This window comes from Lynx rufus, unplaced genomic scaffold, assembly GCF_022079265.1.
Source record: "Lynx rufus isolate CCGP_SWC_20201006 ecotype Redwood Valley unplaced genomic scaffold, mLynRuf1.p SCAF_2, whole genome shotgun sequence".
In the NCBI taxonomy this organism is placed as follows: domain Eukaryota; kingdom Metazoa; phylum Chordata; class Mammalia; order Carnivora; family Felidae; genus Lynx; species Lynx rufus.
The window spans coordinates 60,282,999-60,295,482 of record NW_025814834.1 but is presented as its reverse complement, the minus strand read 5'-3'; the positions used below and the strand labels follow the sequence as shown (position 1 = coordinate 60,295,482).

At 43.5% G+C, this 12,484-nt stretch overlaps 1 protein-coding gene across 1 annotated transcript in view; it reads left to right on the top strand.

Moving 5' to 3' along the window:
• The first annotated feature begins 7,240 nt into the window (after window positions 1-7,240).
• The window catches only part of MAP3K20 (mitogen-activated protein kinase kinase kinase 20), a 183,209-nt gene continuing 177,965 nt past the window's right edge, over window positions 7,241-12,484 (top strand). The window contains exon 1 of the mRNA XM_047083311.1: window positions 7,241-7,377. The gene's annotated coding sequence lies outside the window, so the exon portion shown is untranslated. The remainder of the gene's footprint in view (window positions 7,378-12,484) is intronic.

Here is a 12,484-nt window from a genome sequence, read left to right as displayed (position 1 = left end):
TAAGGTTTACTTTGTATTAGTAAAGTAAAACACTAAGACAATGATCCAGCTTTTCAACTCTTTTACTTTTGCCTGATATCCAGGGGTAAGGAGAATTGTGATATGTAGGAACATGAAGATTAATCTCATGCATAATGATTTAAAATTGCAATATGTGAACGTAAGTACTGAAATAAGTGGCATGTAGGAGGCCTCAGCTCATTGAAAATGAACACTGGTGCGATGGAAGGCCTAATAAGTAAGATGATGTGTGACATAAAAGGAAGCAAAGACTTAATGAACCTCATTCTCTGATTTGAAGGTAACATGTCTAAGCCTATTATAAAAAACAAAGTCACCCCAGATTCTCTAGGAGTCAGGGAGTCAGTGAGTAGATTTGTAAGAAAAGAAAATATGTACACACACTGACTCTAATATATATATTATCTTATCCTATATATATTTAATATGTGAATGCAATATATATATGTGTGTGTATATATATATATATATATATATATATATATATATAGGCATTCTCTTGCTCAAAAAAAGGTCTAGAATCTGTCTCTTTTTAGAACACTGATACTACACATAGGAAAATAAAATATTACTGTTTTAATTTTTTCATGTAGAATATTTCTTGTATCAGTGGAAGAATATCCACTGAGAAAAAAGGCTTAATTTCCTTTTATAAATAGCTGTGGATTAGAGTACATCAATAGTTCTCTGCTATTGCTGTGCGTTTAAAGCCAAGATGATGACTGTATTGAAAAAGAGGGAAGAGAAAATCAATAGATTATTGCTTCAATGGAGCTCACAACAGTGCTGATTAGAGAACACAAATGGATTGCATAATAGTAAAATAACTATAAATTGGGGATGGATTTAAGCCTATGTTAAGACCATTCTTAACTGCATTGTATCTTTAGAAAACATGCATTGAAATTACAACAGCAAATTAAATCTATTCGACCGCAAAATTTAATACATAAGAAATAGCATTTATTAATGATCTGGAAGAGGGAGTAAATAGCATGTTAATGAAATTTGCAGATGATACTAAATTGGAAGGTGTTACAAACAACAATGTGGACAGGAGTTTAATACAAATGGACCTTTAAAAGTTAGGGAAAGCCAACGGAAGCAAAAAAAAAAAAAAGGGCATACAGAACTTAGAAAAATATTCACTGAAAAAATTTCAACTTGAGAAACAATAATATAAAAGAAGTGTGGATGGAAAAGTGACTTTGAAATTTGATCAGGATTTCTGATTTTAATAAACTAGTTAATCTACTCTTGAGAGGTCTTAGACCAACTACTAGGAAAGAATCATTCCTTTACCCCTCCATCCCCTCTATAGGCAGACCAGAAGAACTATATTGATCACTTGCAGGCCTTTGGGAGGTAAACAAAATGAAGAAAAAAGAGACCAGGTAAAAGAGTTTTTAAAAATTGCATATTGAAGACAAAGGAATAAGTAGTAAATAGGGAAGATACATGATTACATATTGGTATCATCATCTAATAGTGTTTACAATGAAGAGGGGCCATGAAAAATCTACAGATGCTTGAAAATTTTATATAAAAGCTGGTTGATGTCACTTGATTGTTTAAGAGCATTTATTCATTGGAACTAATAATTACCATATGAAATATAAGTCTTGCTTTTCCAGATATCAACAAATAAAAGAGTTTTCCTTCTCAATCACAGGTGCCCAAACCCAACAAATTTGTGATATGCTGAATGTCTTATGGGAAAATATCATTGGTCTTCCTAGAATGTCTGGAAATTTAATTTTCAGTTTGCTTTATCTAGAAAAATGGCAAGATGGGTTACCTGGAAGCTCTGGAGACACTAAGAAACTGAGTAATGTGTCTCTAATGTCCTACCAGCTCACCCGGGGCTAACCTATAGGTATCTGGGGATGAAAGCTTGGGTCTGCTTATTGAATCTGTTAAAGCAGAACCCTCATTTTCAGAAACATGACTATTTTCATAACACTGTTTCCCTTAAGATTTCATCTTCTCCTTGAGTGGAATCTGCCACTGCCACATGTGTGATGGAGGGAGGAGAAAGTATTCCTCGTGGCCAGGTGTGATGCCGAGAGTGAGAAGTGATGGAGGAAAACCCAGGGTAGGAGGTGGAGGTGCTGGGAGAGGGGCAGCGCCAGGCCCATGAAGATGGGGATAACGTTAGTGAGGAAAATCTGGATTAGGTCATGTGCCCTAAGGATCTTGGACTTGATTTAGCAGTCAGTGAGGTGTCAGCAAAAGTGGCTGAGTAAAGGTTTTTGAGTTTTGATATGATTCTTCTATATACCGTATTAGATATTCCTTCCAAATACATGTTATTCCCTAATTAGATAGGCACGCCTCCGGGATCTTCATCCAAAGTACAGAGAAGTTGGACAGGGCAGGATAGAGAACAAAAGGCCAGCAATATACCATTAGAAAGCCTTTGTAAGGGAACACTGTACCCTAAGTGACACCAGTATTTCTGGAGTATACCTTTGAAGCTGTTGTCCATCTGACAGCAATTTACTGTATTATGTTGTCATTAAAATCCCCTTCTGATTTTGTCATGTTTCACTGAAGAAGTCCTCATTGCCCTCCGTGATTCCAGCAGAGAAGACTAGGTTTGTCTGGTACGTCTTGATTTCAATGAATCCATGCCGGTTCTTGGTGTTCACATTCAAAGCAATTACCAGCTCTTCATCGAATCCTGGCATTTAATAATAACTCTAGGATCTTGCCAGAAAATCATATCAACTGTTACATATTTGGGGAAGAAGCATATGAGTTTCTTGCAGTAAAGTAGGGCTAAGGGCCAACAGGAGAGATGGCGAGGCCCAAAGCTGAAAGGGTATAACAAGCTCAGTTATCATTCAGTCACATTTTAGATCTTGGATATTGAAGAAGCATAGCACAGCAAAGAATAGTAGAGAGTAAGCAGTGCATACAACTCAAGACCCGGGTATGTAGGCTTTTATCATCTCGCATGACCATCAGGCAGTATGGTCCCAAGCAAGTGACAGCTGCCTAGGGATAGCCTGGTACCATGTCCCAGATTCCTGAGGTCTAGCAAAATGCTCTCTTTCCTGTTCCGGGCAGCTGACCGGTGATGCTGCGTGTTGAGGCACGCAGGACACAAAGGGATGGATTCCCTCCAGCTCAAGGAGCACCTCAGACTCTCTAAAATAGCAGTTCTCAAAGTGTCCTTCTGGGAACCTCTTTAGTGCACCTGTAAAGTCAAATCTCGTCTCCTAAAGATGCTAAGATGTTATTTTCACTGTGCTCTCTTACGAGTATACAGTCCAGTGGACTCTCCCAAAGGGTACGTGTGGTGTGATACTGGAATACAGGAAATGCAGATGCAGATATGAGAATCCAACTTTCTTCTTTTAGGCCAGACATTAGAGAGGTTTGCAAAAAGTATAAAACAATGACACTCTTCTCGCTACTTTTTTTTTTTTTTGGACAATATTTGTTTTTCATTAAAACATGTTATTTAAGCAAGCATAAGTGAATTTTAAATACAGAGATTTCTGTTTTGATTTCTAATGTGATAAATATTGATAGAATTTACATAAACAAAAACTGTTTGGCACCCTCAAGCACTCGTTTAGGGTGTAAAGGAGTCCTGAGACCAAAATGTGGGAGAATTGCTTAATCTAAAAGAACAAGCTCTGAAGTCCATCTCTTGCTCCCCGAGGGAAGACAAGTTGCTAAAGCTTTCCAAGGCTTTTTCCTGCCCTACCGTGCAGGATGATGATTCGAACTGCCTGATAAGATGGTTGTGATGGAGAGTGTGTGGAAAACTCTTAGCTCAGTGCACAGCACATGAGCTCTCAGTAAATACTAGCCATCACTGTTATTATTATCATGATGATTATTCTTGTTGCTACGGCTGCCACTGTTTCTACCATCATGAGAACTATTACTCCCTCCTGGCCATGGCTTTACTCAGATATCTTAAGGATTTACTCCTTGAACTTGTTAAATGTTCTTGGGCCTTTGTACTTCCTGTTCCCTTTGCTTGTGATACTTTTCCCATCTTTTTGTCCAGTAAATTCACTTCATTCTTCTTCTATGGACGTAGGGTTTCTTTGACCTCTCAGAATTGTGTTAGGTGCCCTGCTGCAATCCCACATCTTTGCCCTCTTAAGAGCACACCACAATATAATCACTTGTGTCTTTTCTGGCTTTTCCACTGCGCTCAGCAAACTCCGTGAGAACAGAGACCACATCTTGGTCACTGTTATGATCAGCGGCTCAGCACAGTGCCTGCCATTCAGTAAATGCCAGTGGAACACATTTTGCAAAAGTCTCCTATTTCTCTTCTTTCCCTTCTGCTTGCTCCTTTCATGCCCTGGAACACCTAAGCAGGTTTGGTACCTGAAATATTCCTGTGAACTCGTAAGTCCTTACGTTAGATGTGAAAGCTAAGTTCCAACAGTGACCTGGGCTTCATTTGTGATTTGAAGGTAATGGTCGCTTATCTCAAAGGATGTGTGACCATGTGCCTTCATTTCCCAGAGTGGTGCAGGAGGTAGAACACCAATCGTTGTGTAAAAGCTGGTCATTCTTAGCTATGATGAGACTACTCACAGTCTGCAATGGGGGACTGAGATGGCTAAAGAAAATGCTCCTGGGTACCAGCGTGCCTCAGAGCTCTGGTCACTACAAAGGGAGGGAAGGATAATCAGAATGCTTTCTTCCTTGTAAATTGCCTTTCCTTCTATCCTTAATAGAATTTATGTCTGCACTTCTCTGATCTACTGATAGCTGGTGGCAGTCCCAGAATTTCTATTCAAGGGGAGCATAGGGACAACGATCTGGATGGGGGACCAGAAGACTTTTTTCTGTAAGCTCTATTTGCATAGCAAATATACTGTTTTTTACTGACATTGCATATTTATTTTGGAGGGTGTTCTTGGATATAAGAGGGTGCTAAGGACTCCCAATCCACCCCACTGCTGAGAGTACATCTATTTTTAGTGTGGAGACATTTGAAGTAAAGGAATAGGAAGACTTGATAAGAGAGGTTTGACTAGGTCTCTTTTCTATTGCTATTTATATGTGTAAAGCTATGCAGGTGAGAATTAACCAATATATTCTCACAAAAAAAAAAAATTGAAAGTTTGAAAAAGCAGAGTCAGTCAGGCATGGGAATAAGCACTAGATTTATTTATTAGGTCTGGGGCCCAAAGAGATCAATATAGTCATAAGGAAAAGGGTAGCTTGACCAAAGAAGAGTCAGACTTGAGGCAACCAGTTTATCACACAACTATGTATTTATTTCAGCTACGGACAGAATATAAGATATGACCTCAAGGAACTTGCAACCTAATTGGGAAGACGAGAGAATGCCTACCAGATGATCATTTAAGCAGACTTGTGAAACTACTCTTGAGTGTTCACTGTTCCTGCTGGTTAGTCTCTTCACCTAATTAAGTAAGGAAAACAGAATGAAGGAAAAATGGATGGGTAGGAAAGGGGATGTGGTAAAAATATGACGACTCTTAAGGCATGTGCTCCAAATTTAAATACATTCAGGTTTAAAGCTGGAGCCTGGGGCTAACATCTAACTGGGCCCTCTTATTTTGCAGAGGAGAAAACTGTAGCCTGTCTAGCAAAGTACCTCAACTGATAAGTGGCAGGACTAAACAGGAGCCAGGTCTCTGATTCCCAGTGTCCTTTCCGTCACAGTGCAGTGCCTTCAAAGGTGAGGTAGAGTGACTGGAGTCATGTTATGCCTGGGTTCATCCTGAAGTCTTACTTTACTCTTTAATGTTTAGATGATTTTTAGAATTATGTGATCACCTACAACAGTAATTTTGTTAGCATGACAGTTTTCATCAATCGCAATTTCTCAGTTACCAAAATAGACTCCATCAGTGCTGAAATTCCGAGTTCTCACCACAGGGAAAATTCAATAATTTAAACAACAGGCTAGAGAGTTGTGTGTTTAGCTTATGTTCCCCCATCCCTCCGCTTTCATATCTTCAACTGGCTGATGACTTAGAATTGTATTTCTCTCATGACCTCTTTTCTGAATCTCTGTTTCATATTTCAACCGCTGCATCTCTACCTGTTTTTCCTCCCATGACCTGGAACTCAACAGGAAGCCAGCTTCTCCCCCACACATCCCTATTTCGGTCAATGACACCATCCTTCTTCCAGTCATCCAGGTCTGACACTTTGGCATCATCTCTGACTCTTTCCTTCTTCTCTTCTACCTCCCCAGTTTCTGTGGCCTCTTCCTGAAACATGGCTCTCAATTCCATTCCTCCTTTTCGGGTTCCATTTTGTACACTCTTGCTCAGGTCCTCAGAATCCTATTACCACGTTGTGACAATATTGACCTCTCATGCTGCCTCCCAGTTTTGCTCTAGCAACACATCCTACAACCATGTGGGCTGCGCTCGCTCGCTCTCTCTCTCTCTCTCTCTCTAAATCACTGTTCAGACACAAACACCTATTTCAATGATTCTAGTTCTCCACAGTTCCCCAGTGCCCATGGATCATAAACCCCAAACTCAAACCCCTGGATAATGCTGCCAGTACCTTTGCGACCTCGGCTCACTTTTCCTCCACAGAATCATCCTTCCCAATCAACAATCACTTTTCTTCCCAATACCTTTTACCACCTGTTGCTCACACGTGAAAAGGATTCTAGTCTTCTCATCTGAACTCAGTTTTGTTAAAGTCACCAACCAGGGCAGCAGACCATGACCCCTCCTCACAATTCCGTAGGTATTTACTTACGGTTCCATCACGGCAGCCTTCAGCCCTATCTCCTAGAAACATCTTTCCAGGTCTGTGCCCTTCCTTCCCAACTAGATAATTAACTCCTGCAAGGTATGAAGCAGCCTCCCATCTCTTTGTACTCCCAGCGCCCCTGACACAGTAAATATTTGTGGGAAAGGACTGACTTGACCATACAAGTGGGGTCAACTTGTTAAAATGAGGTGAAGCTACCGAGAGGTCCACGGGCACGCCTCCCTCTCCCCTCCACGCGCTGCAGGGCTAGTGCGCTCCCCGCTCAGCTCCTCCATCCGGGGCTGCGGAGGCTGCCGGGGCGGACGGAGCCCTCGGGGGTGCAGGCCCGGGAGGCCCGAGCGCTTCCCCACGCCCCGCCGGCCCGCTAGTCTGAGCAGCGGCGCGGGCAGGGAGGCCCGGCCGTTCCGCGCTCGGAGGTAGGTGGTGCTGTTGTCGCGACTGTCTTCCTCATTGGCGCGGGGCGGAGAGGCGGAATGTTCAACTCCTGACTCGGGCGGAAGCGTGGGAGCCGCGCGGGCCGCCGTCCTCTCGACCCCCGGTCGCCGTCCCTGCCCTCGCCGCGCGCGGGCCTCGGCGCCCCCGGCTGCCGCTCGCGCCCGGCCCGGAAGCCAGGTAAGGGTCAGGCCGGAGGCCGCGGAGGGCGAGGTGGGTCGGAGGCCCCTCGCGCTCGCGAGTCTCCCGGCGTCTCGGGGCCGAGGCCCTGACGGCCTGCGGGGCCCCGCTGGTCGCCCTCCCCGACCCAGGGCCCTCCGGGCGCTGCGGCCGGAGCGAGCGTTCCCGCCGCCCGCGGAGTTCCGCGCCGCGGCCCAGAGGGCCCAAAGTTCGGACCGGTCCCACGCAGAAGTTGGCGCCCGGAAGGGCGGGCGCCGCGTGTCGGGCTTTCTCGGCCCTGCGCTCGGCGCCGGCGTCGGGGGCCACCGCTTCCCCTCGCCGAGCGCCGGGCCCCCCACCGGCCGAGCCCGCGACCCCGGGGCCCGAGCGCCGGCTTCTCAGCGGGCGAGCCGGCACCTCTGGGAGGCGAAACCGAGTCTTCCAAATCAGGGCTGGGCGCGGGCCACTTCCCAGCAGAGGGCTGTGCTTGCGAGGAGAGACCACTAACTTCTGCTTTCCACCCGGCCCGGGCGGCTTCTTCCACCTCGAGCGGCCCTCCCCGGGACAGCGTGCGGCTCGCGCCGCCCGCACCCTCCAGCGGCCCTTTCTGCCACCGGCGAGGGTAGCTCCCACCCTACCCGGGTGTCCCTCGGCGACCCCCATGGCGTCCCCCGGTCCGCGGGCCCCGCGACCTGGCCCAGGCCGGCAGGGCAGCGCTGAGGCCGCCGCCACGCCTCGCTTGCTCCTGACAGCTTGCAGACCGACTTTGATACAGACCCGGCGAGATGGCTTCGAATTGCCTAAAAAACGGGGCAGCCCATTGTTAAGATTGCTGCAAATGTGCGTTTCTGATGCGCCTCGAGATCTCTCATAAGCACTGTTTATGGAGGACTTAATTAGTATTTTTGTTAATAACGAAAGCAACATCGTTTAGTGGCCCGCTCTGGATGATACTACAATAAGCAGCTCTCGATTAATAATGGTGTATTAGAATCGCCTCAGATGGTTGCTGAAGTATATTCCTGTTTTATCCCCGAACCTGTTTTACGGGGAGCCTTCTTGCTTTTCTGACCTCAGTTGAAGTGAGCAGTCAGGATTCAGTGGATCCCAACCCACAGTCACTTTTAAAGACAAAAATAAACAGGTGATTCAAGACAGTTAATGATTTCTTTGTAGTAGGCCTACATCTCCACAGTGAAATTTCATGTCGTTTTTCGATTTTCAAAAAAAAAAAATATGTGACAGCTACATTTTAATTATGGTTTTGGCCTTTGTTTAAAGTTCCGGCTACAGTAGTGAGCGATTTGGGAGATTGCAAATGAACGTGAATTTGGTTTGTTTGGAAACAGTGAATTAAGGTAGAGGAAAATGGTCTTCTAAAGCAACGTGTACTCTTAGTATTCCACAGCATAATTCCTACTATAACTTTTCTCGAGTTTTTTTTTAACCTGGAAGATATTATTTAAATCAAAAGTCATAATGGTAATAATTCCAGAGTAAATGACCACCGTGCAATGACAAAGGCCCTTGTCTAGGAAAGGAAAGATTGATCTCTTCTTACTCTTTTAGGGGACACATAAGACACATTAAAGAGAGACAAAGAGAGAAATATCCAAATATTAAGCAGGAGGATTTGGATCTAAAAATGGATGGTCAAAGATCTTGGGAACTGAGGGACCTTCTTGCCAAATAAGGAAACTTGGCAAGCTGCTCTGTGTATTTTAAGTTAGCACAAGAGTGAGTGTTATTGGCAATATATTGGCTGAGTGCCTATCTGAAATGAGCAGTGAAACTGACTTTGACAGGGCTACCAAACTATAAACAGGAGTTATGAGGGGCGTGGAGTAAATAATCTAGTCAGAGAAAACATTGGCGAAATTACAATGACGTTTCATGAAAAGAGGTCAGACATAGAGTGAAGCTATTAGTGTGGAGTAAAAGAGAAAAATGGACAGTTTTTAGAAATTGTTAGATTCAAAGAAAAGAGAGGAGAGAATCAATGATTTTTTTTTTTAAGCCAGAAAAAGGTGTTTTGTGGTGATATAGTACCTCTTGGAATAAGATAGCCTTATATCTGGATCCAGAGATACTGAAAATAAAAATCAATTTGGATCATTTGTTTTCCATTTTATTCTACCCAGGACAGATTGACAGGGAGGGTGTCTTGTCTATCTAAATGTAATAGGAACAGCTAAGGCACCTTTTGGTCTTACTGCAGGGAAGATTTAGGCTACTTCTTTCGTGGCTATTAACCTTGCCCCACTACACACAAATAAGCAGAGTTCCAGCTGTGACCAGAAAACTGTACCTGTTAAGGAAAGAGAGCTATAAATGCTAGAGCTTAGATTGGTCTGACTGATACATGGGTGCTTTTGTGTCAGACCCTCCTACGGACAGCTGAAGCATCGATTATGCCCTAATAGCAGTTAAATAATCCCAACACTGTAGAAGATTCTCTGAGAACAAAGCAGCCATGCTTTGCCACCCTAACCCCACATCACAATTGCTAATAGGAAATTAAAGCCTCAAATGGAACTTCAGGTGGATGACAAGCAATCCAGTGATTATTGTAATAAGCAAAGTGTTTAAAGAAAACGGCAGATTAGAAGGAAGAGGCAGAATGATACAGTGAGAAAAAAGACATACGGTAAAAAAAAAAAAAAAAAAAAAAAAAAAGATATGACTTTGAAGTCAGACCTGAGTTTGAATCCTAGTCATGTCGCTTGTAAGTTCAGCACTTGGCTTGGGCAACTTTCATACCCATCCTCAGTTTTGTCATGTGTACATTGGGCACAGTAATGCCTTCTTGCTGCACAAGCTTATGAGCACGTGGTAATGCTTGAACCAGAGCTTAAAACTTCAGCCACCATAACTGAATAGTAAGGAGTGTTTTCCACATTCTCAAATCAGACACAGAGCAGGCTGCTTGTCTCACCTATACCCAGGTAAGGCTTGCTCTTGGTAGCTGGCCCTGTTCCCAAATCATACTTCATGTGTATATGCAGGGCTGGGAGGTTTTCATAGATACTCCCCTGCTTTGAGTATAAGGATTTGAAAAGCAGCTTTGTGTACCTCTGTGTTTATGTATAACTTTGAGATTTTTTTGCGAAAGAATCTGAAAGTTAATGCATTTAAATATCTATGTGAAGAATTTGAAGAACTCAGGAGTTGTGTGACTAGGGGAAGGTTATGACCTAGAAAAGCTAAACCAAAATTACTTGGAACCCTTCTTAAAGCTGGCTTTGAGCACAGTTTATCTTCAGGGACTAACCTCCTTCTTTCTGGACTTTGTATAGGAAAACCAAAAAGAGAAGGTAAGAATCATTATCTAAAAGGTCATGGAAAAAGTCTGCTTATGAGACTTTTTTTTTTTTAACCAAAGTATCCTATTGTGGAGAAGAATGTATTTCTTCAGGGATCTGTAAATATCCCCGTAAATAAAACAAAGACTCCCATATAAGCAAGCACTTTCTTTAAAATCTTGTATTTAATCTTAAAAACTCATGTGAGGGGCGCCTGGGTGGCGCAGTCGGTTAAGCGTCCGTCTTCAGCCAGGTCACGATCTCGCGGTCCGTGAGTTCGAGTCCCGCGTCAGGCTCTGGGCTGTTGGCTCGGAGCCTGGAGCCTGTTTCCGATTCTGTGTCTCCCTCTCTCTCTGCCCCTTGCCCGTTCATGCTCTGTCTCTCTCTGTCCCGAAAATAAATAAAAAAAGGTTGAAAAAAAAAATAAAAAAAAAAAACAAAAAAAACAAACTCATGTGAATTTTGCATTCTCTTCTGTACTGTTTGACTTTACTGAACAAACCAGTACAGGCATGTATAGTCCCTTAGATCTTAAGGTAAAATTGACTTGTAGGAACTGGATTTATTCATACACCTTCTGCACAGTGCTGGGTGCTCCATGTATGGAGGAGCGTGAGCCTGGTTCTGATAAATGAATGTGTGCCATTAAGCTCTGCAGCCCAGCCCACTGCATGGGGTAATGCAATTTCATTTTGCTGAGAAAAGAATAATAGTATATCATCATCCAAAGATTTTTTATTTTCTGTGGTTATACTGTGGCTTTCAGCATGAACAAAGCTTTTTGCCTTTGGAAGTGGAGGAGAGGGGAAAGAATAGTGGAAGGATAGAAATCTGGAATATGATGCTCACCTTTTCAACCTGTTTGGGAGGAGAAATTGAGGAGTATGGCCCAGTCATCTCCATTATTTCCATTACTGATGCTGATCACTGTTCCTTTACTTTGCCGGGGACTCTTAGGTTCATGACTGTATCCCTGAGAAAGAATACCGTCCATACTTTGTAGTAGGTTGATTAGTCATAGCATACTCATAGGGTTGGAGTAGGTCTTAAAAACCATTCATGCTGTTCTAGCTGTTGCAAGAATCTCCTATTCCACATGGCCACCTCCCATTGAACACTCTCAGCGATAGGCAGCTCACTACTAGACAGAGTGGCATATTTTCTTATTAGGTAATTCTAATAACCAGGAATTCTCTCTGTAGTTTTTAGCTTTGTCTCTGGATCGATACATAATATAGGGTCTTCCATGGTCTTCTCTGGTTTTAGCAGTCCCCATTTGCTGTCATCTTATGTCGAGGTTACTAGGTTTTAACTGTCATATTTATCCTTCTCAGGGAACATTTGTTCCAGGTAATTAGTCCAAGATGGTACCTGTTTGTTAGCAGCTAGGGTAGTCAGATACTTTCTATTTGACAGAAAATGGTGCAGCACAAGAAGCAGCACATTTGGGGATGGGTGAGCCTGCTGACTGAAGTAAGCCTGGTTTATTCTTGTTTTCTCTGCCACCTCCCCAAACATCTGTGAATTCCTCTTCCTGCCAACCCATGGAAATGTGCTGTCTCAATGCTCCTTTATTTTCTTCAGAGACTCTGGTCCAGCTTTCTTCTATGCCTCCAGTCGCTCAACACAACAACCACCTCTGCCATGACCCATGTTATGGATTGTACCTACTCCACGTTGCCTAGTTGGGCTTCTATTTGAGCACAGACGCATTTCCACACAGTATTTCTGTGCCATAAGTGCCCCTGTCTCCTACATTCCTGTTCCTCCAGTGTTTTGCCTCAAGTAATGACATTTCTGGCAAGGAAGTATGTCATGGAAGTCTA